The following is a 26,959-nucleotide window of genomic DNA, read 5'->3' on the forward strand; positions in this document are numbered from 1 at the left end:
ATCATTTTGGATACTAATGGTATAGACTCCTACAAAATTTACTGGCTTGACTGTTTCTATGTAGAGCACTCAATGTTTGGTATCTTAAGTGGAATGTCACTTTCTAAGGTAATAAAACTGACTTAAATTTCTAGGAATACCTTTAAAAGTTTATATTTTTTCCTAGTTATAAAAGTAATACATGTTCAATGCAAAGAACTAAGGAAACACGGAAAACCACCTATAAACCCTAATAAACACTACTACCATCAATGGCTTAAGTGTCTGTTCAGTCATTCAGAATAGATATTAGAAATATTATGTTGTAAAGTAAGTCTGTAATATCTATTTTGCCTCATTTTTGTGTCTTAAAAGCCCTTATCAGGGAGAAAAGGGATGGGTGTGACTTTAAAGGGTTAGCATAAGAGATTTTCACAGTGATGCTGTATTTTGATGTGTGTTTTTGTTAAAATTAAAATAATATGCTCAACAGGCATTTCTAACCCCTCTTCCAACCCCTGCCCCTGAGCATCATGCCTTAGGCAACATCAAATATCTTAATGGTTGCTTCAAATTAGCACTGATATTCACAGTCAAAATGCCACATATTGTTTAACACTTAAAGAATAGATATAAATGGATACAAACTGAGGTGGCTCCCTGCCCCTCATGATTCTGACCTTGGCTCTCTGTGCCCACCCTGAAGGGTTCTTCTGACACAAGACAATGACCTGGCCAGGCCAACCACAGAACCTCATCCCTGGCTTCTTGAGTCACAGAGCTAGAAGCCTGTGCATCTAGGACTGCCAACACTGCCCAGCACACAGAGAAAGCCCAACAGTATATAGGGTGTCCCCAAAAAATGTATACACACTTTTCTTTAGGCTTCTGTTATTACAGGCAGCACTGCTATGAACATTCCTGAACACTCTCTGCAGTCCAAGAGGGGGACAAGCAAAGGTATACAGATCAAGAGGCAGAGTGTCCTGTGGTGACCAAGTCCTGGACTCTTCTTTGGCTTCTGTGAATACCCAGGAGTCTTTCCTTTAATCCCCTTTTCTGCTTATGAGAGTTTCCATTGGATTCCTGACATAGCCAGAACATCTGGGGTGGCGGGGGTGGGGAAGTGGAACTTACTAGTATAGGTAAAACCAAGCAGGTCCTGGTTCATCCTTTTAGTGCCCCAAATCACAAAAACATATCAATCCTAAGTATGCAAAAAACTCATCATAGAAACAAAGGATCACAGCACAACACAGATCCACCAGCTGGCTGAAGAATAAAGAACATAACCTTGCCGAAACCGGTTTGGCTCAGTGGATAGAGCATCGGCCTGCGGACTGAAGGGTCCCGGGTTCGATTCCGGTCAAGGGCGTGTGCCTTGGTTGCGGGCACATCCCCAGTGGGGGGTGTGCAGGAGGCAGCTGATCGATGTTTCTCTCTCGTCGATGTTTCTAGCTCTCTATCCCTCTCCCTTCCTCTCTGTACAAAATCAATAAAATATATTTAAAAAAAAAAAAAGAACATAACCTTTAGTTCCCTCTCCAATCCCATCTCTTCCCCAGCTCCTCACTGCCAACCTTTATTCAGAACTCGTCACTCTACTTTTTCCTGATAGTTTTACCTCACAGTATCTCTTAACAATGCCTTGTTTACATTTATTTCTGAACTGCTTATAAATAGAAAAACCTGAGACTTGCTTTTTTTCTAACACTGTGTTCCCAAGATCCATCCATATGTTGCACATAGTAGTAGTTACTTCATTTTCATTGGCTTAGCATACCCCCGTTTATCCATTCTACTTCTAATGGACATTTGGTTCTTTTTAGGTTTCTGTTATTACAAGCAGTACTGCTATGAACATTCATGAATGTATTTCCTGGTACACACATGCAAATATATTTATTTAGGGCAGGGGCCAGCAAATTTCTTCTGCAAAAGGTCAAATAGTAAATATTTTAGGCTCTGTGGGACATCTCTGTCACAACCATTCTAATCTGGTACCACAAAAGCAGCATAAATGATATGTAAACAAGTAAATGCAACAGTATTTTAATAAAACTTTATTTAGGAACACTGAAATGTGAATGTCATATAATTTTCACATCACAAATTACAAAATATTATTTTAATTTTTTAACCATTTAAAAATTGTTTAAAAAAACCTTTAACTATGAGCCCTGATCTAGAGTATATCCTTAGGGGTATTAGGTCACAGGTTTATGCATATTTTAAATACAACTAAATATGATCAATTTGTTTTCCCAGATGGTTGAAGCAAAATGAGAGCTCTGGATGTATTATATCCTTGGCAACACTCATTGATGTCAAACTTTTTATTTTTTTACAATCTGATGTGTGTGAAGTTGGTATCTTAACGTACTTTTAATTTGCATTTCCCCACCATCTCTGACCTTACTGGCCATCCCATTTCCTCTGCCTGCTGAAGTCTTTAGTTTTTCTTCTTATTAATTTAAAATATGTTTTTATTGGTTTCAGAGAGAGGAAGGGAGAGGGAGAGATAGAAATACCAATGATGAGAGAGAATCATCCATCGGCTGCCTCCTGCACACCCCCCACTGCGGATCAAGCCCACTACATGGGCATATGCCCTGACCGGGAATTGAACTGTGACCTCCTGGTTCATAGGCCGACGCTCAACCACTGAGCCACACTGGTCAGGCTATAGCTTATCTTCTTAATAAGAGCTGTCTTTTATGGTTCACACTTTCTAAGTCTAAAATTCTTCTCTATGTAGAGACTATTTTAAAGTTTTATGCTTTAGGTTTCAGTAGAGATTGAATGTCATTTTCTTCCATGTGGATAACCAACTGTCGAGTACCATTTATGGAAAGTTCATCCTTTCCCTAATGGTGTGCAATGCCAACTTTGTTACAAACCTGGTTTCTAGGGTTCTATTTTCTGTTCCATTGGTCTATCCCTACACCACATTGATGTCTTAATTATAATAGCTTTAACATAATTCTTGGTATGAGGTAAAGCAAGCCTTGTCACCTTTCACTACTTCTTGAGGAATGCCTTGGCTACTCTTGACTCATTGGTCTTCCTTAGCTTTGCTGACCACTCAATTACTTAAAATTCCATCCACTGCAAAAGAAACCTAGTAGTTAAAATTGTCTACACAACTATGGTGGAACAATTCTACTGTTCTGAGAAAGTACATTTAAAAAATCATAAAGACCATAAAAAAGAAGTTGGTATTGAAGGAGGAATTAAACTCAAGTCTAATAGTTAAGTTCCAAGAATTTTACAAAATGAAATGATTTTCAAAATAACTTTTATGTCTACTATATTTTGTTTCTTTAAAAAAAAGTTTCAGTCTTTTACAGTCACAACTCATTACATGCTCTTTGGATATTTATTGAGTCTTGGCCAACTATGTTCCTCATACCGTGTCGGGTACTGTGTATGGTACAAGCATAAAGGCAATGATCCACACCACAGAAGCTCTTATCACACTGCTAATCACCAGTCTAAGAGACATGCCATTCACATTATAAGAGAAACATCAATTCAGCAAACTTGGCAGGAAAAAGACATCCAGATAGGGCAGTTTCTAAACAGGTTTTCTCAGAAGGCAATATAAGACACTAAACCTTCTGCAACAAGATTTTCTTTAAAGTGAATTTTTTTCTGTAATTGTTTTCTGTCTTTCCTCTACCTAAAACCTTTTATGGATTCCCCTGTTCTTCTATTTTGTTTTAAAGAACACTGTTATTGCAGGACTCAAACCTGAGAGTCCTTGCTAAAGAAAGTCTATGGTCAAATAAATTAGGGAAATGCTATGTGCTCTCTTTGCCCTGGGAGATTCATACTATATATTACGGCACTGAAGGTACTGCGAATTTCTGCAATAAGGAAACCTTAACTTTATTAACTCAGAACTTCTCATTTTCAAGCATGGAACTTTCCCCATATCCTTTGTCTTTCTTTTTTGCATAATATAAAGCAGGTTTCAAATAGCAATAAATAAAGTAGTAGAGATTGGTTTCAAATGCGGGAATCAGGCAATTTTTAAACTATGGGTTACTTTCTTTTTGAAAAACTGCTATATCTGTATATCTGCAAATTCTGTAAAAAAGAGATCCCATTCTGTTTAAAAGTCCCTCACAAAAAAGGCCTTCATGAAGTAAAGATTAATTCTGTCTAATATCTTGATTTAACCATTTTAACTTCATTATTTCTGTTTTGTTCCTTAACATAATACATATCTGGATATAATATAAACAGCTGTGGACAAAAATGGGAAATCCAAAAGTCACCATTATATAAATCCCTAAAAGAAAATATTCTACAAACTTCTCAGAAAAGTGAAATTTGTCAAATACTTCTACTATCAATTCTTTTTTTAAAATTTCGAATATCATATTCTAAAGACTGTATCAGAGCACATACTACATTCAGCAAATGCAGCCTTATCTCAGGTAGGATGCTGTGAGGAAGGAGTTAACACGGCAGGTCTGTTTTACTCAGTCCTTGCTAATCCTGGGGGAATGCCTGGAGCCACAGCAATGACTCCTGGCCAGACTGAGAACTGAACTCCTGAAAAGTTCAGCCACTGGTTAAGGATGTTAGAAGCAGTTGGTCAGGATGTACCAGGATGTTAGCAATGTTTAAAGTAATCATCAAGATTTATGATGTGTGCCTGGTATCTCTTCTAGGTTCTGAGTTTCAGTTACCAGGCTGGCCAGATGGCAGAAATGTGCCTGTGTGACCAGCTTCCTGGAAGAACTCTGGACTGTAATACTCATGTGCTTCCCTAGCCAGAGAGACATCTTGTACTTGTCTTGATCGTTCACAGCTACAGAGGAAATTGTGTCCATGTAATTCTCTTAGCAGAAAGACTTGGAAGTCTGTGCCAGATCTCTCGAGCATTCACCCATACATCTTTTTCCTGCTGTTCCTGCACTGTATCCTTTGCTGTATTAAATCTGAACCTGAGTACATGATGTTGAGTCGTGTGAGTCCTTCCAGCAAATCATGGGATCCACAAAACAAACACCATCAAAGAGTTTGATTGGCCATTACCTACTTCTCTCATTTTTCAGAAGCTAAATGATAATAATTATAATCTCCTTAAATGAATGAATCAGTGTACAGGATAAAAGTTAACAGAGTCGGCCTGAGACTGCTATCCTCAGAAAGACTTGGTTGTAAGGTTGGTCCTTGGCTGGTGTCTGGGAACTTAAATGATAAACAGTTCCCCACACCAATATAAAACTTACCTTAAAGGACAAGTGCCTAAACTATTTGTACAAACAGAATGGTTTACGCAAAACACCTGCTTTCCCTCTGGGAGCCTAAAGTTTTGGTACATGCTAGGCAGAGGGTGCCTCCATCACGAGCCCCAATAAAACACTGAGAGTCTAACGAGTTTCCCTAGTTGACAGCACTTCACTGCTGTCAAAGCTCATTGCTGGAGGAATGAAGCACATCCTGAGCTACTCCACAGAAGAGGGCTCTTGGAAGCCTGTGCCTGGTTCCTCCAGACGTCACCCCTCAACCCCTGCACTCTTTCCCTTGTTAATATTACTTTGTATCTTCTCCCTGTAATAAATCTTAGCCATTATTATGACTACTAGAGTCCCGGTGCACAAAATTCGTGCATGGGGGGGAGGTCCAATCCAGGACCCCTCAGGGGATGTCCAACTGCCAGTTTAAAAATTTTACACCTATGGGATTGGGCCTAAACTGGCAGTTGGACATCTCTCTCGCAATCCGGGACCTCTGGCTCCTAACTGCTCACCTGCCTGCCTGCCCTAACTACTCTGCCTGCCCTAACTACTCTGCCTGCCTGATCCCCCTAACTGCTCTCCCCTACCAGCCAAGTCACCCCTAACTGCCCTGCCCTGATGGCTTGGTCACCCCTAGCCACCTCTGCCTTGGCCTCCACCACTGTGGTTTTGTCTAGAAGGATGTCTGGATGGTTGTCCGGAAGACGTCTGGTCTAATTAGTATATTACCCTTTTATTTGTAGAGATAAACTGGCAGTTGGACATCCCTCTCGCAACCCAGGACCTCTGGCTCCTAACTGCTCACCTGCCTGCCTACCTGATCCCCTTAACTGCCCTCCCCTGCTGGCCAAGTCATCCCTAACTGCCCTCCCCTGCCAGCCTGGTTGCCCTTAACTGCCTCTGCCTTGGCCCACGCCACCGTGGTTTTGCCCAGAATGACATCCAGATGGTTGTCCAGAAGACATCTCGTCTAATTAGCATATTACCCTTTTATTAGTATAGATAAGCTGAATCCTGAGAGTCCCCTAGCCAATCACTGAACGTGAGGATGATCTTGGGAACCCCCAACACAATCAGCATATTAAAACTTGGTTTCAATTCCAACACGTATTATGATGATCCTATAAATATGGGCCTCTTTATTCTTCTAAATGAAAAAAATCATAACCAACTTATAGTCCCATTACACAAAATTAAATGAAGTAATGCACAACCCACTCAGATACCATAGTACACAGTCAATAAATGTGAAATAGTACTTTAGAGCACTTTCTTAGATAAAACAAAAATTGGGAACCTTTTATATCTGTACTGATGCAATGAGAATTCAAACGGCTACTTGGATTACTGAAAAGGCATACTGAAAAGACAAACTTTAACTCTCTATCTTCAACACTGGCTCTATGAGTGATTACCAGTCCACATGGCAGGATTACTGGGTAAGATCAAGCAGGTTAAACCCTATATAATCAGTATCTTTTCATTTCTAAACCTGGTCTTCATTTAGTCTTCAAATTAACCTCCCTACTGAGAAGTGAATGCACTAATTAGTACTGAGCTATGCTTGGTGGTTAAACTTCTCAAATTACTAAACTGAAATTTTAGTATAAGCCATTTTCTTGTGTGTGTATGCAGCATAAAGTACAATCAACAAAAGTTTGAAACCTTTGGAGCTGTAAGAACAAATCCTAATGTAAAAAGAAGTGGAATCCTGAAGTCATTCACTCCCAGCTATCAACTTACCCCAAAGTGGTTTTTCAAATGAATTCATATCCCAAATCCATATGTCCCACATCTCCTGTTGAAAAATAAATTTCCTATAATCAGTTCATTAAAGAATAACTCTACCCTCCCCCCTTACCTCAGCCACCCTATTCCACTGGACCAGTGGTCGACAAACTCATTAGTCAACAGAGCCAAATATCAACAGTACAACGATTGAAATTTCTTTTGAGAGCCAAATTTTTTAAACTTAAACTTCTTCTAACGCCACTTCTTTAAAATAGACTCGCCCAGGCCATGGTATTTTGTGGAAGAGCCACACTCAAGGGGCCAAAGAGCCGCATGTGGCTCGTGAGCCGCGGTTTGCCGACCACTGCACATTGGACTATACCAGCCGCACCCTCCCAGTGCTAAGCATGATGCCTGGCACACAATGCATTCAGTTAATGTCCAGTCCATGAATGAGTGAGTCAATGGATAAAGTATTATTACTGGAACCAACACCAAGCTCAATGGAAATACTTGCCTCCTCTTACAAATCTATGAGGATATTAACTTTCCAGATGGGCAAGCCAAAGACACATAAACAGCACGTGTGGCAGATATTGTTTCTGCCTTATCCCACCCTCAGACCCTATGTCTTTCAAGGCATGAGACCCCCAACTGAATTCAAGTGATCCTTATTCTTGCCAGTGCAAGTGACCAAATTTCAACCCATGGCACCTGAGAGGAAGTCTGTTGGGAAGCTTTCAGAAACAGTCATGCTCCCTCATCGAGATGCTGGAGGAAAACCTATCCTTTTCTGCCTTTGGGAATTGTTTGCATAGGATACGCAGCCATCTGAGGTCATGAGGGAAACAACACGCTGAGGATGGCAAAGTGAAACATGGAAAGCACATGGGGACCTGATGACATGGAGTCACTGAGCAGACAAACCCTGAAATCTCTATGTCTGGACCTCTTGTTAGGTCAGTTGATAAAGCCTGCATTGTTTAACCATAGTCAAAAACATCCTAAGACACCACTCTGTAACCTACAATTACTTATTTAGACAGACATCTATTCTGTGAAGGAAAAAAATGAGATGTGAATCAGTGGAGGATGCAAATTAAGGAGTCTACTTTTACAGGAGATTACTTAGAGGCAGAATTTCAATAAAAATTTAATAGCTACAAACTAGAACTTGGTATATAACATGTCCATCTTAGATATAGCATTAATCTATCACAATCACATATCCCTAATTTATTCAAACTTTAATAAATATCATCAAGCATGTGTAAGCACCATGCCAAGTAAAATCTGATGTAGATAAATGTGAAAAAAAAAACAAAAAAACCAATCCTCAGTCCTGCCCTGGCTGGTGCAGCTCAGTTGGCTGCAAGTCATCCCATGTACCAAGAGGTCACTGGTTCAATCCCAATCAGGGCACATGCCGGGGTTGCAGGCTTGATTCCTGGTAGGGAGTATGCAGGAGGCAGCCAATCGATGTTTCTCCTTTTCTCCCTCTCCCTTCTCTCTCTCAAATCAATTTTAAAAATATATTAAAAAAAAAAGACTCAGTCCCTGTCCTCAACAAGCTTGCTGTTTAGGGGGAGAGATAACAAGGCAAGTTTGTGTGGCACTTCGCTACTTACAAAACACTTTCGTATCTTTGCCACAGGTGCCAAGTGATAAGAGGCTACTGGTATAATGCACAAAGGAGTGATAGTGGTAGGGAGAATGACCGGGGAACTGATACGAGTTATGAAAAGACAAAAGGATATTTCAAGTGGACAAAACGTGAGCTAAAATAAATAGGGAGGCAGGAAAATGCATGGAGTGTCTAGGGGACCACAAACAGACAAACCGGGAGATATGGTTGAGGGGTTGAGTTCAGAACAGAGCAAATCTTGACTATCACGCTAAGGAATTTGATGAGCAATGGTCAGGGGGAGTTTACCCATGTTTGTACTTTTATCGCTTAAATATGTTGAAATAATTACAACAGAATACTATGGTTTCAGTATTCAGTTCAACCACCAACTCAGACACTAGGAAATATATTGCCACTATCAACAATGGAAACCCCCAAGGATCCTGGGGAGCAGTTTCTGGCAAGTAAAGGACCAGGCAGGAACTTCCTCCAGGCCAGGGGCCCACGCTATTTTCTGGCTATGGAGTCCTCAAAATCTCCAAGGTTTTTGTTCCGTATTTTTACCAAAACACCAACTTTAGCCCTGAGTTCTAATGGAGTTCTCTTCTTCTCAAACTATCTCTCTCTTCTTTCCTTTACCATCTTCTGAACAAGTACTCTTTATTTTCTCAACTCCACAACCCAGTGTAGTCTGGCTTCACTTCAACAAAACCGTTTGTTGATCAGTCCCTGTAATGTCCTAACTACCAAGACCAATCTCCTTTTCAGACTCATTCTACTTGATATCTCAGCCTCCTTGATTACTTTTGGAATAGGAAGGCTATAAATAAAATATAACCTCTTCTTTTCCTGGCTCCTGGAGTCACTTCTTGTCCTTCAACTTTTCTAACCATGCTTCAGTCTTCTTCACAGGCTCATTCCACTTGGTACTGACACTCTACACACCCGCCATGGAAATTCACCAGTGGTAAAGCTTCACCCGCCATGAGCCAATGGCTCCCATATCTGTATCATCTTCCTGGAACTCTCTGGTTAGACTATAAGCTCCTCCAGAATGAGAATTATGTTTTTCATACTTGAATCCTAAAAATTTTATATGGAATGTCTGAAGATAGCAGACACTCATATAAAAAACAGCATCTCCATCCCAACATTATTCTTTCTAGTTTCGTAATGCTTTCCTTTCCATTCTAACACCAAACACTAATTTATACAACATATGATAATTTATGAATTATCTTGTAAGCTTCATGAGTGCAGAGACTTTATTTTGTTTAATGCTATTATTACAGCACCTGGAATAGTACCTGACAGACACATGGTAGAAGAGTTTAAAAATTATTTGTTAAACGAATAAAAACACCAGAAAACAATGCCATGTAAGAAGGAATAATGGTGATTGAAATTAAAGCATTTTAAGGTTGCTGTGTTTAGGTATATCTAATTTACTTTAGACTTTTTAAGATCAAATATTAAAAATTAAAAGTTAATTAAGCAAAGACAATGTGAACTTAAAAATCAAAGTTGAAAAAATAAGGAATAAAAAGAACAATAAAAAAAATTTAAAATCAGAAAACCCCATAAATATAGAAAGCACAAAATAAAATGGTAGGACTAAATCTCAAAACTTAAGTAATTAAAACTTATTAATATAAAGATGTGATACACATGAAATTAGAGCGAAGGATAGAGGTGGGAGTTAAGTGGAACTACATAGTTGCAACAGACTTAAATTTTATCTGAAATAGTACAACCCAAGGCCCATTCATGATAAATAAAACAAAAACAAAGAATTTCTGGCAAATCAGAAATAGGAATGAACTTTGTTAACCTGATAAAGGATAGGAACCCCAAACCTACAGTAAACAAAATACATACTGGTGACATCTTAGAAGAGTAACCACAGAACCAGTTCAAAATTGTTCTATCCTGTTTCTAACAAGATACTGAGTTGCCTTTCAGAGGCAACAGACCAAAACCTCAAGTTATGCAGCTAAAGCATGTGCAGAAGAGAATGCTGACCTCCAGTTGCCCCCGGAACCAAAGTCTAGCCTCTCCCCGACACATAACCCCTAATCCCAGTCATGGATACAAAGGACCAGGACATGACTGAAACTTGAACACCAGAACCCCTTCAGAAGTGAAGGGTTCCTGGTGTAGGAAGATCTAGTGCTGAAGCTCCTTGCCATATCTTACCATAAATGGCCCACTTCCAAAGCCCTCCAATTAAAACTGCACAACCGATGCCCTTAAGCTTTGCCTTTAAAAACCATTGATTAAAAGCCATCAGGAAGCTTGGGTTTTAAGTAATAACTTCCTGTCTACTTGCTTGGTGATCTGCAAATAAAACAGCTTTAAATTTCTTCAATGCAAACCTCAATGTTCAGTGTTTGGCTTTGCTGTTCATTGGGTGAGTGGAACCTTGTTCATTTTGGTAATAGAAGTATTCCCTTTAAAGTTAGAAAAAAGGGAATAGCTGCCTTCTATCATTTCTTCCTGTCAAGAAGTCCTATGCAGAATAGTAAAACAAGAAAAAGAAACACACTTAAGAACCAGAAAGAAGGGAGGGAAAAAGAAATAGAAAATCCAATAAAATAAAGACAATCAGAACTAATGAGAACTTTTAGCAAGATTGCTGGATACAAGATTAACATACAAAATCCAATGGAATTCTTTTGCCAATAGTAACTAGAACTTTGTTTAGAAAGACAAAAAAAAAAGAAGAGAGGGCATGTTCACGTATGGAAGGCTTATTACAGAAAGAAGTAAATTCTCTCAATATTGACCTACCTTAATACAGTTCCAATCAAAATCTCAATGTATTTTTTTAATTGATCTTAAAGTTTAAAACTTAAAGTTGTATTGAACTTAAAGCAGATCCTAAAAATCACATGGAAGAACAAAGCGGGAAAAAACCCAATATAATTTTGAACAACAAGGTGAAAGAGCAGTGTCTACCATAAATCAAGCTATGTAATTAAGACAGTGTGATAAAATGGCAAAGATAGATTAAAAGTCCAATGAAACTGAGAGTCCAGAATCAGACCCACATGAATATACAGACTGGATATATAGATACCATTGTAATTAACCCAGTTATTAATTAACAGAAAAAGGGCAAAGGGAAAGCTGGATAATAAAGGCATACCATTTGTACAGCTTTGCCAGAAAGTTGCAGTTTAACACTCTCCAGGTCTTTTCTCATAGATCCTAGGGAAAGGGACTGGACAAAAAGGACTATATACATGCCCAGGAAAGTCTAGGTGACATTACACCTAGGAGCAGGCCACTGGCCAGATTGGGCGTGGCCACTGCAAGGGTGTCAACTCTGAGATACATAAACTCCTGAATGAAGGGAGATCCCTCTCTTGGCCCTTCTACTCTCTTGGGACTCTTGTTGCAGGGGATGTGCTGTCATGCTCCTGCATTCGCCCACGTGGCTCACGGCCACATGGACCCCATACAAAATGGATTGATGGACTAAAATTAGCCTGATGCTCTGCTGGACCCCGCTCCACCATGGAATGGAAACCTTGGACACTGGCTTTGCTTTTAACTCTGCTGAATCCCAGGCTGCAACCTTTCCGTGACTGTTTTAAGGAAAACGGGACTTTGGAAACAGTGGGATGTAATTCCATGCAATAAAGCTTTCTGTCACATCTCATCCTCCCATGGGGTCCTCCAGAAATCCTTATTCCTTTGGTACCCCAAGAACCCCACTCCCACTAGCAATGGAGAAGGGCAGTCCACTCATTTCTCTGATAACAATATGTGAGAGATGGCACTACAAATCAGTGTGAAAAGGATAGACTATTTAATAAATGTTTATCCATATGTAAGAATAAAACAAAATTCCTACTTCACACCATACAAAACACCAATTTTAAATTTTAAAATAAAATATAGGCAAATATATTCATGTCCTTGGGTAGGGAGGAATTTCTTAAATACTCAAAATGCACAAACCATAAAAAAAATGAGTAATTTCTAGTTTAATTGAAAATTAAAAAATTTTTATGCAACCCAAGACATCATAGAGAGGCAAAGATTCAAGGAAAATATCCACAATAGAAATAATCAACCAAAAATCAGAATGTATTAAAAACTTCTCCAAATCAAAACGAACAACACATAAGTGAGAAATTGCCAAAAGGTATGAATGGGCAAAGCACAAATAACTAATGAACATATAAAAACTAGAGGCTCAGTGCACAAAATCCGTGCATGGTGGGGGGGGGGTCCCCTCAGCCCAGCCTCTCTAATTCAGGACCCCTCGGGGGATATCCAACTGCCGGTTTAGGCCTGATCCTGGGGATCGGACATCCCTCTCATAAACCGGCAGTTGGACATCCGTCTCATAATCCTGTACCACTGGCTCCTAATCGCTCACCTGCCTGCCTGCCTGGTCACCCCTCACTGCCCCCCCCCCCCTGCCAGCCTAATCGCCCCCTACTGCCCCCCCCCTGCCAGCCTGGTCACCCACAACTGCACCCCTCTGCCTGCCTGGTTGGCCCTACTGCCCCCCTGCCAGCCTGGCTGCCCTCAACTGCCCCACCTGCTGGCCTGGTCACCCCCAACTGCCCTCCTGCCAGCCTGGTCGCCCCACACAGCCTGCTTGTTCAGTCATTTGGTTGTCCCTCACTAACCCCCCTGCTGGCCTGGTCGTAGGCAGCCAGCTTGTGAGGGCGTGAGGTTTAATATGCATTATTACATCTTTATTATATAGGATATGCTCGACTTCAGTAGTCTTCAGGGAAATGAATTTGACTTCATCGAATTGGCCAAACTCAAGTGTTAGTGTTACCCTAGGTAGCTAGATATCAATAAAGGGAGGAAACAAAGCGGATCAGATATTATTAAGCATAATCAACTAGGGAGCATAAGCCTGTTTGCTACACCAGGAAGCTACAGCTTCACACACACTCCAGGGGATCACAGCACTGCCCCACCTAGATTAACACCCCTGGCTTCCCGCCCTACTGTGGGGCCGAGAGGGGAGCAGAGGGAGATAAGCACATGCACAGCAGAAGCCAAACTGGCGCAGGGAGGCGCTTGACAACAGAGGCCTGTCAGTCTAACCTGGGAAAGGGATCATTGGTTAGGGGGATGGACCCATCAGAAGCCCTGAAAGCTTGGGAAGTTGATTGGTTATTTAAAAAAAAACTCCTGGTTCTTCCCAAACCCGACATAATGTAATTCCCAGGGAACAAAAAAAGAGTTCTCTCTCTCTCTTACTGGGTGACCTGTAAAAGATATATGTTTAACTTTCTTTATTAAAAAATATATTACACCTCTGATTTCAAACAAATTCTAAAATGTTACACCCATACACAACTGTTAGCCAACAGATAAAGCCAAAAATGCAAAGGCAACATATATACTTCATGAGGTGGGTAACCAGAGTAGATATCCATTAGTGAGGGACCATAGTTTGCCACCCTAAAATATGCCTTTCGGAATATTGATTTTAAGCTGGTCATTAAAACACAAGACTCAGAAAGAACCTTTAACCCTCCTCCCTTACCTGCCTACAGGAATTCCAACAGAAAAGCCTGCTTAAAGAAGGCAGCATCACCCTAACGGTGGCTGGCAGAAGGGAGAAATAGGGCAAAGCCTGTTTGTAGGACTCCCCTCTGTGTCCTATTATTTCATGTGACCCAGTAAGAATTTGTTTACCACATGCATTTGCTTTCTCATTTACCCGTGCATTCCCTACTTTCCCTTTTAACTCTCAATTGCCCAATCTGTCCTCCAGCCTCATGTGATTATGGAACCTCCACATACATATATGCATGTAATCAATTTGGACATTTTCTCTTGTTAACCTGACTCATGTTAATTTGACTATTAGTCCAGCCAGAAGAAATTAGAAAGATGGAAGGGAACTTTATTTTTCACCCCCACACTAGAAACTGGCTAACCGCACCGGGAGAGAGCAGTCACTATACTATAGCCTCCAGCATTGCTGCTGCCAGTTTGGACAACAAGCAAGACTGCAAGACACCACAGTCTCCTGGCTCTGGCCTAGGGATGAAAAGACCAAAAACAATCTGCAAACTAAATGGAAACTCTGTTGTCATTCCCTTTCCCCCATTTTCCCTTCTCCTTGCATTCCCCGGAGTTCAGTGCCATACTTTTTCTCCTCCACAACTGAATCATCTGGGGAGAGAGAAGAAAAAATATCAAAGGACAGTAAGGACCTAAGAGGAAGGTTACTTGTCTTTTACAATTGCAAAGTTGAAGGTTCTTTTGAGAATTATTTCACTTAAAACACTATGTGATGTTACTTGCATATTAACTGAAGCAGTATTTTGAAATCTAAAAAGTTTTAAATTTTGTTTGACCAAATAAAAACAGAAATTTGGGATAGGGGTAGATTTTGGCCTACGGTAATAATCTGAAATATTCAATTACCCTGTGAAAAAACAAATCCTTATTCATTTATTAGTATATTACAGAAAGACTGTGCTCCAGTTAATTATGAATTCTACTGAATAGATTTATCACAGGTACACACTGCAAAACACATACACTCTTTGTTTTCTCCTTAACTAGTCAGCCATTTGGTACATCCATTTTTGTTTTGTGGTTTTTTATTTCCTAATTTGGTTTCTCTCTTACTTAGTTTCACCTTAATGCCACTTAACTTATTTTCTTAGCTTACAACTTTAGTGGTTATTCTGCATTCTCTCCTGCTGATCTGATTCAACTTTCTGGTCCATTACCTTTTATTTCTGTGAATGGCTCTTCTAGACTCCACTCCCTCAATTCAGTCTTCCCCTAGTCTCAGATTGCTTCTGCACCGCTACTACCGTAGTTAAGATCCACACTAAATGTACCATCTCAAGTGCCTTTTTCTTGGAACTTTTTCTGCTCTTTGGGCGCAGGTTATAGGATTTGTTTACTGCTCTCAGAACCCAAAACACCACTGTGATTAGGATGTTAATAATAGAAAATTAATAAGAAATTTGTTTTTCAAGTCCCTAAAATAATACTGCTATTTAATTCACATCAGTAACTCAAAACATTTCTTCTCCATTAATTTTTAAAATTCTACCTAATTCTCAAAATTGTAATCTGCTAAAACCTCTAAACACGTGGGTTATCCCTCCTTACCTCCTTACATACACTAAACAGTTGCACATTTGTCTTTATTACCAATAGAACTATAACTAAAAGATAATTTTTTTTTGCAAACGGCATTTTTCCATTTTAGCTTTAGAAAATTTAAAAATTAAGTTCATGAGCAAAATTTTCCAACACACATATTGTGTTACAGCTTCCTTTTTATAACCATAAATTCAAGAGGAATAATTATAAAATATATGATACATTTAACATTAACAAAGAGCATACACTTTTCAATGAATATAGAATAATTTTACAGCTTTAATGAAAAGTCCTAATAGTATTGAGGGGATAGTTAATTTTAACTGTAATGGTCAGTTTTGCTTTTCTGCTGTGCTGTTAACTGTAGCACTGCCCTATACATGTTAACTGCTTGATTACTAAAACAAAAAAAGAATCTAGCAAAGCAGTCTTAAAGGAGATGAAAACTTTATCTGATCTAGCAAAATTTACTGTCTTATTATAAAGAACCATAATCTTCAGGGAGGGAGAGGTATTCTTAAAAAATGGAAAGGAGGAAAGGGAGAGAAATAATAAAATCTTGTTATTTCTTCATAAGAAGATTTTTTTCATAGAAACCAAATGTAATGTGTAGATTTGTTTGAGTTTTGAATCTACAAACCAAGTCAAATGACGCTTTTGGGACTATTGGGGAAATTTGACTATAGACTGGGTATTAGATGATATTAAGGAATTGGTTTTATCAAGATTGTGGCTACATTAAAGAAGTTCTTGTTTTTATTTTATTATTATTTTTTAATCCTCACCCAAGGACATGTTTATTTGTGGGTTTTTGTTTTTGTTTTTAGAGAGGGAAAGGGAGAGGAAGAGGGAAGAAAAGGGATAGAAAGGGAGGAGGGGAGACATTCGTTGACTGCCTCCCCCACAAGTCATGTGTGTATGTTAGTGACTAAAAAAATCCTTTGCCAATTATAAGTCTCTCCTTGCCCTAATACTATACTAATTCAATTATTAAAGTTTACATTAACTTAAAATCTGGTAGGATAAGCAGTCTTCAGAAATGTCTTGGCTATTCTTGGCCCTTTGCTTTTCCAAATAAATTTTAGAATTAACTTGTCAAGTTCCACAAAAACAAACAAATAAAACTATACCCTTCAAGGTTTTTATTAAAATAGCAATAAATTTATTAATGACAGGTTAATTGATATATTTACAAGAGATAGTCTTTTTCCCTATAACCATGATATGCCCCATATTTATTTAGGTCTTTAGTGTCTTTCAATACATCTTTACAACTTTTTATAAAAAGATCTTGGTTCCTCTTTTTATATTTATTCCTAGGCTGTTTTTTTTTTTATACTGTTGTGAAATATTTTTATTAGTTTTTATTGTGAGCTGCTAGGTTAGAGAAATAAAACTAATTTTACTGTATTGATCTTATATTCAGCAACTTGCTAACTATTATAAATCCTAAAAATGTATCTATGGACTTGAATTTTCTATGTAAGTGTTAATACTGACTCTTTTTGCTCATTCCTTACAGCCAATCCAGCCTCATAACTTTACTTGCTGTGCTAACTAGTAAGTAGCTCCAGTACAATGCTGGAGAGATGCGGTAGCAAGGAACACACTTATATTATTGCTGAGTTTTAAAGGAATATTTTCATTGTTTCATTATCACGTATGATGTTTGCTGTAGGTTTTTTTGTAGCTGTCCTTTGTCAGGTTATGAAATTTCTCTCCTATCCTTAGTGTGGGTGAGTCCGTATCCTAAAGGAGTGAATTTTAATCAATGCTTTTTCTGCATTTTTTGGGTGATATGGGTTTTTTGGGTTTTGTTTTGTTTTTCAGTTTTAATCTGTTCATGTGGATAATGACATTAATAGATTTTCTAATACAGAAACAAGCTTGCCTGCCTAGAAGAAACCCTTTGTTCAATATGCAGTATTTATACTCACTGAATTCAGCTTACCTTAATTTTTTTGGTGTTTTTTTTTCTCAATTATAGTTGACATTCAATATCAGTTTGCCTAATTATTTTTGAGAGCCTCTTGCTCCATTGCCATATTTCTCTCTCACCAATGTTTCTCTCACTCTCCCTTTCTCTCTCTCTAAAATCAAGAAAAACATTTAAATAAATAGATAAATCATATCTAATAAAAGAGTAATATGCAAATTAACCATCACTCCACTACACCCACTAGCCAGGCCCACCAGCCACACCCACCAGCCAATCAGGAGCGAGTATGCAAATCAACCCAACCAAGATGGCTGCGGCCACGGAGAGAGCAGGAGGGAGGCTTGGGTTTCCCTGGTGATGGAGGAAGCCAAGCTTTCCACACACCCTGGCCGGCCCAGGCCTCTGCTTAAGGCTACAAAGTTTCAATTATAGAAGATAAATTAATCCCAACAAAAATGGCGGCAGCCACAGAGCTGGAGAGAGCAGGAGGCTAGGGTTGCCCCCAGCGATGGAGGAAGCCAAGTTTCTGCAGCCCTGGCCTGCTTTGGCCTCCACTTAAGGCTACAAAGTTTCAATTATAGAAGATAAATAAATCCCAGATACCAGTGCCTCCGCTTGGGTCACCGGGGGGTGTGGCCGGCCTGCAAACCACCACAGGCCCCTCCCCCAGGCCACCCCACGCCTCAAGGGAACCCCCACCCTGATCCAGGACACCCTTCAGGGCAAACCAGCTGGCCCGCACCCATGCACCAGGCCTCTATCCTATCTAATAAAAGAGTAATATGCAGATTGACCATCCCTCCAACACACAAGATGGCTGCCCCCATGTGGTCAAATATCCTGCCCCCATGTGGACACAAGATGGCCACCACAAGATGGCCAGCAGGGGAGGGCAGTTGGGAGGGACCAGGCCTGCAAGGGAGGGCAGTTGGGGGCAATCAAGCCTGTAGGGGAGGGTAGTTAGGGGTGACCAGGCTGACAGAGGAGGGAAGTTGGGGGCAAACAGGCTGGCAGGGGAGCAGTTAGACATCAATCAGGCTGGCAGGGGAGTGGTTAGGGGGTGATTAGGCTGGCAGGCAGAAGCGGTTAGGGGCAATCAGGAAGGCAGGCAGGCGAGCAGTTGGGAGCCAGCAGTCCTGGATTGTGAGAGGGATGTCCGACTGCCTGTTTAGGCCCGATCCTGGTAGGCCGGATCCTGGTAGGATCGGGCCTAAACGGGCAGTCGGACATCCCTCGAGGGGTCTCAGATTGGAGAGGGTGCAGGCTGGGCTGAGGGACACACACCCCCATGCACGAATTTCGTGCACCGGGCCTCTAGTAAATAAATAATTAAATAAAGAGGATGAGGGGAAGATCATTCTCTAATGGGAAATAAAGAAGCTAAATTATTCTGCCCTCCCCTGGTACACTGCCTCACCTCAGAGAAATGAAAAGTCTGTATCTTCCAGAAAAAAAATGGGATCCAATCTAGAAACTGGTATTGCCTCTCTTGAGGACTTTTTCTAATTAACTGGTCTAAAAGTGGCTTTTAAATAAACAAGAGCTACAAAAACAATGAGGTTAATTTTAACACCTGCATTTGTTCCATGAGAGTTAACAAGTCTTGAAGCCTTCGCTGTTACACATAAAGGTGAAAGGCAGATGAGATTTTCCATTTGGTCATGATAGTGTGAGTCATTAGTGCTATCCACCAAATATAGAGTGTCCCAAAAAAATGTACACACCCATTGTGAATAATTATAAAGGCAATGTTCATTAAAATACATTTTATTTTAAAAACTGAGCTATCAGCTGTTACAGTGTGTATACGTTTTGGGGGGACACCCTATATTTCTGGTTCTCTTTGCAGGCACATGGTAGATTTGCACTTTTCCATCCCATTGAAGAATGGGTTAGGCCTTGTGATTTGCCAATGACGTGTGAACAAAATGGCATGCCTTACTTCATACAGAAGCTTTAAGAGACTGCACAATTTGCCCTGCTCTGTTTCCTTCTGGGGCAGTGCTGGCAACCTTCAAGACAGTCACGACTCCCTCAATGTGGGTCCCAGTGGGGTCCGAGGCAGAGCAGAGTCCACAGCCAACCAGTAACAGAGCCAACAAGTTGTGTTGTTTTAAGCCAGAGATCTGAGGGTTGTACGTTAGGGCAGTATAACTCATCCTACCTTGATATGTATAAATATGAATGCCTAAATATTCATAATTGTTTGACCACACCTACTAATATAAAGACTTGTTTTCAGTGTTGTAACTTCTTTGATGTTAAAAAAGATAGTATTAAATAAACTGAAACTTTAAAACAAGGGAGACCTGCTTTAGCTCCGAAGTTTAGCTGGAAAAAAAGCCTGCTGAGAAGAGCCGAATGTAAGCACTTACAGCCACTTGTTTAAAGATGGTCAAGTGTTGACAGTTGCTGAGGTGAGAAGGTGAGGATGTGGGAGTTCATGACACAGTTCTCTCTACTTCTATATGTATTTGAAAATTTTCACAACAAAAAGTTAAAGAAACAAAGAGACAAAGAACAAACTCTGAAAAATCTTAAAGAAACCAAAAAATTTTTTTAAGTGCTACTAGTTTTAAGGCCTTAGAAAGAAAAAAGTTTTAATAACACTGTTAAAAGACTTTACCAGACTCAGTGGTTAGATTGTCGGCTCAAGCACCAAAAGGTCACGGGTTCAATTCCCAGTCAAGGGCATGTATCTGGGTTGCAGGTTCGATCTCCAGCCCCAGTCTGAGCACATGCAGGAGGGAACCAATTGATGTGTCTTTCTCACATCGATGTTTCTCTCTCCTCCCTCTCCCTCCTTCCCTTCCACTCTCTCTAAAAATCAATATAAAATCCATTCTCGAGTGAGGATTAGAAAGTCTTTACCAGTACTACTTAGAGACAAGTTGTAGAAATGAAGTGTTTTGGGGCTACTAGATTATAGTAAAAAGCTGAGATGGCTCACTGGGTTTTAAAAACCATCTCTTTAAATCCTAATTAAGTTTAACCAGATACTTTTCAAGTGTTCCAAAATTAGAAAACATTTTAGATGAAAAGAACATTACAGCTCATCCAGGGCAACCCTGTTATTACCAATAGAAAATTTAGATCTGGTGACATAGCCCAGGTGTTTTTACTCTAATTCTTGCCAGGTTAGACCCTTAAAAAGAAAAAAAAGTTTTGTGATTTTACTTTAAACATCCAACAGAAGAAACCTCTCTTCCCATTGCAATTCTGCTTTATACCATCAGTTGGGATGTCATAAAGTGAACAGAAATCACACCTCAAAGTGGCTTAAACATATGGAAATTTACTGACTCACATAACTGTTAGTCCAAGAGTGGGGTGGAATTTCAGGATTGGCTTAACCTAGCAGCTCCAGCTCCATCCCTCGATGATTCTCTCAGCTCTATTACTCCCTGAGCTGGTTTCCTCCGTGGGTTTAATAATAAGATTACTGCAGCAGCTCAGGGCCTCACATTCATGTATGACAATGTCTACAGAAAGAGAGGTGGCCTCGGACAAGGAAAAAAGTCTTTTCCAGAAGCTTCTGCAAATTTTGCTCAGCCTAAAATGATAACATGCCTATTTTTAAATCAATCCTTAGCAAGGGGGAATGGGACTACCATCATTACCTTAGATTACCCTGGTCCACCACTGATGGCCACACAGCAGGGAAGGAGAGGCCACGACTGGGAGAGAACCACACAGCACTACAAGGACAGGCAGTGATCAGTAATCGACAGCCTAAAGAGCCTAACTCTTTCTGAAGTATATAAGTGTGTGTGTGTGTGTGTGAGAGTGTGTGTGTGTGAGAGAGAGAGAGAGAAAGAGAGAGAGAGAGAGAGAGAGGGAGAGAGAATCATGGTACTACCATTTTAAAATATGCACATACTCTAAAATTAATAAAATCCAAACTTATTTAAAAGTATTAACTAATCCATAGTAATTTTTTACATGGCATAGTAGGGCAATGCAGTACCAAATTACTATCTGGGTTTGTGCCTGGCTTTGATACCTACAATCAGGTAGCAGTACACCCAAGTGGTTACCTACATACATCCCAAGATTAATTGCAACAAAACAGGCAGCATGTAAAGGAATGAGATCAGGCACGGTATAAATTGTACTGAGCGTAGCACTAAGTAAATTCTAGCTATTACTTGTCTCATACAAGTAAATTACTTATGATGTGGAGAAATTTTTGATGTTGAAAAGGAGGCATTTCTTTTTGGCTGCCAAGCATCTATTTATTCTCATTTCCTAATTTTCTTGTGGAGAATTACCTCTCCAGTGCCTTATATAATCTTGCTGAGACTGTAAATTGATGAATCTCCCTTCCCACTATGAGGCCAAAAGGATTCCTGGAGGTTCTTTAAACTAAATCCCTGGTATATCTACCATGACTTACATTCAGCCAATCAGATGTGCTCTCTAGGAGTCTCATGAGCAAGTAATTTGCAAAGGTGAAAGATACAGGGGACAGTCATTCATCCCAGTGGTGACCTTCTCATCAGATCATTCTTTTTTTAAAAAAATATATTTTATTGATATTTTACAGAGAGGAAGGGAGAGGGATAGAGAGCTAGAAACATCGATGAGAGAGAAACATCGATCAGCTGCCTCCTGCACACCCCCTACTGGGGATGTGCCCGCAACCAAGGTACATGCCCTTGACCAGAATTGAACCTGGGACCCTTCAGTCTGCAGGCCAACGCTCTATCCACTGAGCAAAACCGGTTTCAGCAGATCATTCTTAAAATTCTGCTTTGCAGCTCCCCAAAGCTGCCTTAAGTTTCCACCTGTTCCTAAGCTGGGTTCCTTAGCAGTGGGGATAGTTCTGTAAGTTTCCAATTCCTTTCCAATACATTACCTCCTACTTAAATTAGAGTTGGATTCTGCTGCCTCACCCAAAGGACCCAAATAAGAAGTAAACTAAGATCAGTCCCTGGAGTACAGCATGAACGTACTGTGCTGGGACTCAAGAATGGAAGAGGGGCTCTGTGAAGATGAGAAAGGTAGGTCTTAGGAAGATGTTTCAGAAAGTTCAAGGAGAAGCCAGAAGGCTAAGATGTGATGAGAAATGGGATAAGGTTTATTCCCGTGTATGGATGTGAGGGACTACCCCAGAGGTCTGGAGAACCGTGGTGTGATGGGCAAGTTACATGGGAGGAAGAGAGCCCACCTACTTCTCACTGAAACTTTCTGCTTGGTGAAATTCTAGGGTAAGTGTTTTTATGAGACCTTTTTCAAAGAGTTCTAATATATAAAGAGTTCAAGTTCAATGCTGCTATCTATACAAGGATACAAAGGGGGAGGCCTTCCCCAGCTTACTCTCAGTCTCTGGTAGAAATTCTTTTTCCTAGTTCACTACACTTTAGCACATAGAAGGTTCAAATTCATAATGAACTTCTATTACAACTCGACAGTATTTTAAGGACAGAAATTAATCAGAGAGAACAGTATAAAAGTTATCCAGGTGGCTTATACGGGTTTAAGGTCCTCAACAATTTTTTCTAGGAATTCTATTTTTACTATCTCAGTCTACATCACTAGATCCTAGTCTACTTTGACTTGTCTACCTATTTGTATCTTCACACCCAATCTGATCAAGCTACTGCTTTTAGCTCTCTGGAGAAAATAAGTTTTTCCAATCCAGGACTCAGATACACGTTACCTGACTTCATACTTTTCTCTGCTGACATAATCTAACCCTAACCACTCTCTATATATCACACTCCCAGTGTCCTACCTTCTCCCTAAACTCTCTCCTGTTTTCCCTGATCTTCACAGCACCCCCTCTCTCCAAAACACACTTCCTTAGCTTCTTCCATTTCTCAGAATGCACTGCAAAATTAACTTAAAAAAAAAAATGCCTACCAGCAAATCACATGATGGTTTCTTTCCCCTCTAGCTCAGTAATCATATCCTATATAATAAAGAGGTACTATGCAAATTGACCGTCACTCCAACACACAAGATGGCCATCCCCATGTGGTCAAAGATGGCCACCCCATGTGAACACACGATGGCCACCACAAGATGGCCAGCAGGGGAGGACAGCTGTGGGCGATCAGGCCAGCAGAGGAGGGCAGTTGGGGGCGACCAGGCCTGCGGGGAGGACAGTTGCGGGAGGGACCCAGGCCTGCAGGGGAGGGCAGTTGGGGGGGACCAGGCCTGCAGGGGAGAGCAGTTAGGGTCGACCAGGCCAGCAGGGGAGGGCAGTTAGGGGTGACCAGGCCTGCGGGGAGGACAGTTTGGTGGGGGGAAGACCCAGGCCTGCAGGGGAGGGCAGTTAGGGGCAAGTGGTCAGGCAGGGGAGCAGTTAGGCGTCAATCAGACTGGCAGGGGAGTGGTTAAAGGGTGATCAGGCTGGCAGGCGGAAGCAGTTACGGGCAATCAGGCAGGCAGGCAGGCAAGCAGTTGGGAGCCAGCAGTCCTGGATTGTGAGAAGGGTCCCAGATTGGAGAGGGAGCAGGCTGGGCTGAGGGACACACACCCCCATGCATGAATTTCATGCACCGGGCCTCTAGTACCTTCATAATATTCTAGTTCATACACGCACGCACGCACACACACACACACACACACACACACAGACTTGAAGCTACTTTCACCTGGCCCAGAACTATCTATGACTTCCATTTATGTTAAGTAAATAAATACTAGGATGGAAGAATTACTTTTCACTGTATACCTTTTGATACTGTCAGCTTATTTTCCCACATATTACTTTTCCTATTTTTTAAAAAAACTCCCATTATTAAATAACGCAAAAAAAAGTTATACTCTACTTACTCTGTGGATAGTATTTTTATGCATGTGAACATCAGATGAGACGACAGCATCCCTAAATTCCTAATTGTTTTTGTTTAGTTTTGTTAGGAGGGTGGTGAGTGAACAGCAGCAGCTTCTTGCCATAAGTTTATGGTCAGTTTACTACACAAAACAATGCTTTTCCACTGCTGAAAGTTTAAGGGAAACCTCAAGACCTATTCCAAGCCCCTGACTTCTCAGCAAGTGGTTCTGCACGTACTTCCAGGTTCCCAGGTGACAGCATGACTAGGTTAGTCACTGCCATTTCTCACAGTCTGGGAGTTGCTGGTGAATCAGATCAGAATAGGTCAGGGCTGTAACTGAGCATCTCTGTAAGTGTGGCTGAAGTGAATCCCACGGACTCCACCCTGCCTGCTCTAAGCAAAATGGATCAATCCAAATCTTCTCACATATTATTTGATTATTTGTTAAGTATGGAGAGTGTTTTACATAGGACAGTGGTCGGCAAACTGCGGCTCATGAGCTGCGGTTTGCCGCTCTGTTGACTAATGAGTTTGCTGACCACTGACATAGGATATTTCCCATCCTATATAATAAAAGGCTAATATGCAAACAGACTGAATGGCGGAATAACCAAACAACTGAACAACCGGTCTCTATGACGTGTGCTCACCAGGGGGTGAGCGCGGAACACGGCGGGCCTTGGCAGCAGCAGGCAGAGCACGGAGCATGGCGGGCGTTACCGCAGCGGGATGGTGGAGCAGGTGAGCGGGGGCACCAGACCAAGGCAGGGTGCTGGTTGCTGTCATCAGGGCGGGCCTCTGGTGGTTACAGAAAATTCTTTGCTCCCGCACACCGTGGTCCCGCCTGGCACTTGCACCTGCCCCACCCGCAGCCAGCACTGGAGGCGCCGCTTGCACCCACTGACGGTGCTGGCCCTGCTCGCACGCACTGCTGGCGCTGACCCCAATCGCTCCATGCCGTCAGTGGGTGCAAGTGGGGCCGGCTCCATCAGCACGGGGCTGCTGGCAGACAGGGGACTGGGGGCACGGCGGGAGGGGCTGGACAGGGGTGCAGAGGATGGGCCAAGACCAGCCCCTGTGCCCACCACAGTTGCTTTCAAGGTGCACGAATTCGTGCCCTGGGCCCCTAGTAATATTATAACAGCATGATGTAATAGTTAAATTAGAATTATGGATCAGTCAAAATCTGCTACTTCATCTACATCCCACTCCCAAAAGATGTATCATTATAGTCTGAGACTTATGTTGAAGGCTCCTTCCACCTTCCCAGTATGTTGATGTCAGCACTAGATTCATCATCTTCCTCCCCACTTCCACCTACCCACCCTATTGGCTGCAACTCTTAAGCTGCCTTCTAACATAGTTATTGTCTTCAGCAGCCCAGAACCTGGTGATGTCTTCTGTCCCGGGGCCCAACACCAACTTGCCTATGGATATCTTTTTTCTTTTAATTTAATAAATCTTTATTGTTCAGATTATTACAATTGTTCCTCTTTTTTCCCCCATAGCTCCCCTCCACCCGGTTCCCACCCCACCCTCTGCCCTTACCCCCGTCCCCGTCCTCATCCATAGGTGTACGATTTTTGTCCAATCTCTTCTCACACCCCCCACACCCCTTTCTCCCCCGAGTATTGTCAGCCCACTCCCTTTCTATGCCCCTGATTCTATTATATTCACCAGTTTATTCTGTTCATCATTTTTTTATTCACTTGATTTTTAGATTCACTTGTTGATAGATATGTATTTGTTGTTCATAATGTTTATCTTTACCTTTTTCTTCTTCTTCCTCTTCTTAAAGAGTACCTTTCAGCATTTCATATAATACTGGCTTGGTGGTGATGAACTCCTTTAGCTTTTTCTTATCTGTGAAGCTCTTTATCTGACTTTCAATTCTGAATGATAGCTTTGCTGGGTAGAGTAATCTTGGTTGTAGGTTCTTGCTATTCATCACTTTGAATATTTTTTGCCACTCCCGTCTGGCCTGCATAGTTTCTGTTGAGAAATCAGCTGACAGTCGTATGGATGCTCCCTTGTAGGTAACTGTTTTTCTCTTGCTGCTTTTAATATTCTCTCTTTGTCTTTTGCTCTTGGCATTTTAATTATGAGGTGTCTTGGTGTGGTCCTCTTTGGATTCCTTTTGTTTGGGGTTCTCTGCGCTTCCTGGACTTGTAGGTCTATTTCTTTCACCAGGTGGGGGAAGTTTTCGGTCATTATTTCTTCTAATAGGTTTTCAGTATCTTGCTCTCTCTCTTCTTCTGGCACCCCCATAATTCTGATGTTGGTACGCTTGAAGTTGTCCCAGAGGCTCCTTACACTATCTTCATATTTTTGGATTCTTTTTTCTTTTTGCTTTTCCGGTTGGGTGTTTTTTGCTTCTTTGTATTTCAAATCTTTGACTTGATTATTGCGATCCTCTAGTCTGCTGTTAGATCTCTGTATAATATTTATTTCAGTCAGTGTATGCTTAATTTCTAGTTGGTCCTTTTTCATATCCTCAAGGGTCTCACTAAATTTATCGGCCTTTTCTAGGAAA

At 41.0% G+C, this 26,959-nt stretch overlaps 1 protein-coding gene across 2 annotated transcripts in view; it reads right to left on the bottom strand.

The window, feature by feature from the left end:
- GALNT1 (polypeptide N-acetylgalactosaminyltransferase 1) overlaps positions 1 to 26,959 on the bottom strand; it is an 80,450-nt gene that overhangs the window by 42,822 nt on the left and 10,669 nt on the right. Inside the window, exon 2 of one of the 2 annotated variants that reach the window (XM_080683152.1) lies at positions 6,978 to 7,032. The exons of the other annotated variant lie outside the window; for it this stretch is intronic. The gene's annotated coding sequence lies outside the window, so the exon portion shown is untranslated. The remainder of the gene's footprint in view (positions 1 to 6,977; positions 7,033 to 26,959) is intronic. 2 annotated transcript variants of the gene reach the window in all.

The sequence above is a fragment of the Plecotus auritus genome, assembly GCF_963455305.1.
Source record: "Plecotus auritus genome assembly, chromosome: 8".
NCBI lineage: Eukaryota > Metazoa > Chordata > Mammalia > Chiroptera > Vespertilionidae > Plecotus > Plecotus auritus.